Below are 5,855 nucleotides of genomic sequence, written 5' to 3'. Positions count from 1 at the left end.
GCGCTTTCAACCGCCGCGCTTCTCAGTCGACGTCGCTGCCCGAAAAGCTGGCAAAGCGGAGCTTTGACTATTGGTATGCCACCACATTGTTGTTGCAGCGGCTGCCGGTGATGGCTAGGTCCAAAATAAGTAGCTACACATGCTGTTTGTCTATGTACAGTAGGTGAGCAAATAGTCAAAGAAGAAGACTTCCACCAGGGATATCTCACTTGCTGAGCCCTTGCAGATTAATGAATAATTAATTGTATTGTTAACTAGATCGAACGTATTTGAGTTAAAAAATCGCATGGCACGTGTACAGTGCTTCACTCTCCAGCCGAATCACTAATTAAGAAAATGTTTCTTTTCCTTGAAGAGGCAACACAAATGTATGTATGTACAATATGACGAAGTAAACATCAAGTGGCACTCGCACCCTCAACATACAAAAATTGTAATATCAGCTTTTGTGACGAAAAATGATTTGCGCTTGACTGTATACCCTATACATACATATATAATGTTCTCATTCGGCACGCTTCAATGGAAAGTGGCCGAGTGAACAAGTACATTTTTTTCTTTCCCCTTAGTTGTTTACGGTCAACTTGGATTGGAGTATCACTCAATCAGATCGAGAAACCACAACAGATTTTCCATTCTATGTGTATACATACACCTTTCTAGTGCGCTTCGTCACTACGCGGACTGTCGCCCACATTAACTTGTACGTATACTCTGAATGGACTCTAGGTTATTGAAATCGATTTGTTAATCTTTTCCACCAAAAACATCCGGAAAAATAGGAAAACAACCTGTGAATTGCATTTTTTGCAGGTAACGAAATAGCCTGATTTGGCGGGAAAACCTAAAAAAGCCAACGGCATCACTGTTCGGACAGTTTTACAACCTGTTCGCGTAAATCTGCGTTTAAAGAAGTGCCGATAAGAAACAACAAACGGTAATGAGCGTGCGCAGGCGCAACAACAACAGCGAACTTTCGAATATTGAACTTTCTGCCAGCATCTTCAAGCTAGTGACCGTCGTTCAATTACAATCAATTTCAATTTCAATCTGCTCTTCAACTGCAGCTGCAGACAAAAGGAAAATTATGCTGACGTCACGGCGACGTTCTACGACAGGCGAAGAAAATTGAGAGTGATTTCAGGGCGAAGTCAGGTGGAAAATCGGATAAGAAAATGATCAGTGAAATAATGAGAACGTGGGGAATATTGTAAGCCCACAGAATATTTATTATTTATTTGAAAAAAGGGTTTCACATTCCCCTTCGATTATAATAGCCATATTTTTGGCATTCAATTGCCACTGCAAGTGCACTTTTAACCCAGAAAATCATCGATTCAGGTACGTTCAGTGATCTACATTGCTTTTCAATCAGGCCGACCATTAAAGAATGCTGATTAAGCGAGGCACGAAGTGTTGAACAGAGTTGTTGGTGATCGAGATTGTGGTGATTGTCATCATGGGCATGTTGATTTGGCGTCTTCTGTTGATGGTTGATGATTCTGGGCACACAACCGAAAGTGAAGTTGGAAACTTGTTCTCCGCCATTGTGGTTGCTGTAATGTGTACTTTATGCTAATTGAAATCGCATAAAAAAGAATTCAATGCTGTTGCCTTGGGTTGGATTGGATTGAAAAAATGCGTTTTGTTCGTTTTTTATACACTTGCTGAGAGAGACGTGACTGGAGAATCTTTTTTCGGCTTTGGCTTTTTACATATATTTCAGCCTATTGCTGTTACATAACGGACTTCGTGTTTCTGGATGGCCAAGAAAAATATACGAGTGTACGTTTTGTAAACTGAAAAAGGCGTGTAACGGTTGCATTGCGAATGCTTAACGGCGGCAGCAGCCCACAAGAAAGGCAATGGATCCATAAACAAAAGGCTACAAAAAATATAATACGAAATTATAGGCCATATAAAATAAGCCGAAAGCAGAAGCGGCTAACTTTTGAGTGTGCAATTAAACTTTTTGATCACTTTTTGGCGCGCAAAGCTGGCACCTCAGCTGCTCTTAAGTAAAGTTTCTTAAATAGAGCGTTCAACTCGCGTTATATGAAAGCAAAAACATCAACAACCACAGTCGCAACACCGCGGTCTCAGTCGAAGATGTCCCAGGAACTGATTTTAAGAAACCCAGAATAGCTGCAACATCAAGAACAGAGAACGATACAGTCGATGGTCTCGACTATCAAACACCCATTGCCCAGCTGGAATGACTACGAGTATATCTCGTATACCCTTTCACTCTGTATTTACCAAAAGCAGAATTAAAATCAAGTAATTCGAGAAACAAATGTGTAATATATATATATATATGTGTAATATATATATTTAATAAATACAGAACTACTTCAATATTATTAAATTGTCAATATTTCAGAGGCATCCGCTTTTAAAAAACTTGCCATCTGTACTTATTTAAAATGTAATGACCTATTTTCATATTATTATTTACTCTTAGTACCGTTACTCGTAGAGTAAAAGGGTATACTAGATTCGCTGAAAATTATGTAAAAGGCAGAAGGAAACGTTTTCGACCATATAAAGTATACATATATGTATGTATATTTTTAATCAGGATCAAGTCGAGCCGAGTCGATCTGGCCATGCCCGTCTGTCCGTATGAACGCCTCGATCCCAGAAACTACAAAAGCAAGAATGTTGAGATTAAACACACAGCTTCCGGAGACATAGTAAGTTTGTTTCCAAATCTTGACACGCCCACTCTAACGCCCACAAAACGCCAAACAAATTTTTCACTTTTCTACATATTTTGTAAATTTCTATAAGTTTGCCAAAATCTTTTTGTCACGCCCACTCGCCCACACTCGCCTTTTGAAAAATGTAATATTTTTTCACAATTTTATATATCTTGTAAATTTCTATAGATTTGCCACACACACTCTAACGCCCAAAAATCGCACAAAACTCTCGCGCACACACATTTTAAAATTTTATTATTTTTCCCCAATTTCTACCGATATTCCAGAAAATGTTGAAATTATTCCACTAGCTGAGGAACTGGTATCTGATTGTCGGGGAACTCGACTATAGCATTCTACCTTGTTATGTTTGTGCTAATTATAATTTTAGTATGTTTCAAAATTACAAATCATTTACTGCATTGTTAAATGAAACTGAAATTAGTAAATCAAATTGAGCTAACTTTGTTGGATTTTTATCAGAGTGAGGTATTAAAAGCAGCATGATCAAACATCTGCAATCAGGCTGACATCCAACCCAGCACAGATAAAGGCAAAATAAGCCATTTTAAAGTATCAGACTACAAAAAACGTAAAAACCGAAAGAAGTCGGCTCTACTCCCCCATCGTTTTAAAGCTGGCGCGAAAGTGCAGCTTAAAAAACTTACTTTACGCAAGTGGTAAAATACAAAGACATGAGACAACAGAAACCCAAGCCCGAAAAAAGGAGAAATACTTAGTCAATTGCTCAAAAACTCCTGGCCGGCAACTTCATGACTGGTTTTCCACTTGCTTGCAGCTTTGTTTCCCGCTTTTTCTTTATTTTGGCTTTTGTTACTTCTGGCACTTGCTTTATGTAAGTTGCAACCTGCTGCTGCTTGCTGCAGTAGCCGCTGCCGCTGCCGCTGCCGCTGCTGCGACACGTTTGTGTCTTAAGTCTTTCGTTTTCTTTTCCATTTGGCGGCGTGCTCATAAATCGCTGATCACATTGCGAAAGGCAGCTCCATGATAAGCAGAATAGATATCCATGAATGCATGCGCAAATTGGCGGATTAAGGTGACTACATATATGCATATATTGTCTGTCCAAATATGTCGGTGAACACTTGGATAACTAAACAGCTAGCACTGCGGGGAATGGAATGGTGTAAAAGTGCAAAATAATAATTATTGGGCCTGAAAATAGGGCTACTCAACTAAAATTATATTCGACCTCAATAGAATATGTTTTTCACAGAACCTAACAGAACCTGCAGTTACTAACAAATCGCAGTGGGTTAACTGCACACCATAAGCCCACACGTATCCGATGAATTCCCCTTAGCTATTAACCAGACATTTAATAAGTCTAGGGCGACTAAAAAACGAGTTCACTACATTGATTGCCGATCGGGCCAAGCCCAAAAATGAAAACACGCAGCAAGTGTGGTACACACACTGGCACAGCTCAATCCCACACACAGGTGAAAAAAGTCACACGGATACGAAAACTCAGAGATACGAAAATTACACAGATACAGCGACAGTCAATGATCTTTGGGAGTTGTTCGGATTTTTATTTGGGGGCTTCGGTGAAAGACCAAACGAAACTCGCACATTTTGCCGGCTGCTTTCACTCTCCATTGGATTTTGGAATTCTTTCAAAAAGATTTTTAAGGGGCGAAGGGAGAGAGAGAGCTGAATAATTTCGAAAACGTCGCCAGTTAACGACTTTTTTCCTCTCGCTCGCATCTCAGTATCTTTCACTTGTCAGGCGGGGCGTATGCGCGATTTGCATAGTCCATTCCTCGGCCACTTCCTCCGCTCTGCCCTGTGACCAACCGCTGCTGTGGTGCGTACTTAGCTTCAGGTGGGATCAAACAATGCGCAGCTCCGGCTCATTGGACACATGATTAATGAGTCCCCTTTCGAAAGGCGCATCCAACAAGTGGTCAAGAGGATGGTGGAAGCTCCCTAAACCTACCTATGACAGCAAGCCAATTTTTTCAAAAGGAATTTGAAGTTGATCAAATCGTCTTTCAATCTGCACTCGCACATCAATGTTTTCCATGCAACACCTCCATGGACAGTCGTCATCATCAACTCCGTGCTGCAGCAACTCTGTCCATTTCAAAGCGAGAAAGAAAGACAGGAGAAAAAGCATTTCTGGCTGGGTCCGAGGTGAAGTGAAAAAGAAAGTGAACAACGTGTCGAACACCGGATGACTCTTTCCCCGCCGATCTGAGATCTCGTCGATTCTGCCAGCAGCCAAGAAATGAGCCACCAAACGAGCTTAAACATTTTCTATTATGCAAATAATTGGAGGCTGCCGCCGCTACGCTCGTTTCCATGAATATTCAGTGGTAAACAGAGCCACCAAAAATTCGAACATTAAATTCAAAATAAGCATACACGTACATACAAAATAAGCAACATGGTTGCGGATTGTTAGTGGCTACGGCGATTTTGACATTTGCTCGACAAATGCATTTCTTAGATAACTAACCTACTAGTGCGCCTTTTCCACTCATTCTACATATGTATATTTATGAGGCTTGAAATTATGCTTATTTAACTGGGTTTACCTAGCTCTGCAATACTTTTTTCTTTTTGTTATGTTGCCCAAAATACATGATGTTCAAAGAAGAATCTGCTGGATTACCCAACTTTCTAACTCGTATATTTCATGCGGACGGACGGACGGACAGCTGGGCGGACAGACGTACTTCTTATACTATACATAAAGTCCAGTACCGACACTTGACCCTTTCAAGTGTTTCATAAAATAGTTAAATACATATGTAGCTAAATCAAGAAAACAGACAAACTGTTTATTTGGCGGGGCTTTCTTGGCATTTGCATAAATTGGCGAAGCCAAAAAATAACACGTAGAAAAAGGGTCACTCTCTAGTCTTTTAGAACTTTCGCCGGGGGCGAAACTTTTGCCGCAAGTCGGCCGCACCTGTATGTTACCTGTATTTTACCTGCACCCACATGTGGCCCGCATGCAGCCGAATACCAAGCAGCGCAGCTATGCGTACACCGAGAGAAATAAATCTTGCTAGCAATCAATTATACATTTAAACTGCGCAAGGTAACTAAACTTTCCACTCGCACCAACCAATGGTGAAACTGAAATAGGCATGTTGTGACTAGAACCAGCACGTAAGT

This window comes from Drosophila erecta, unplaced genomic scaffold, assembly GCF_003286155.1.
Source record: "Drosophila erecta strain 14021-0224.00,06,07 unplaced genomic scaffold, DereRS2 tig00000126-arrow-pilon, whole genome shotgun sequence".
Taxonomy (NCBI): Eukaryota; Metazoa; Arthropoda; class Insecta; order Diptera; family Drosophilidae; genus Drosophila; species Drosophila erecta.
Note: the sequence above shows the minus strand (reverse complement) of the source record.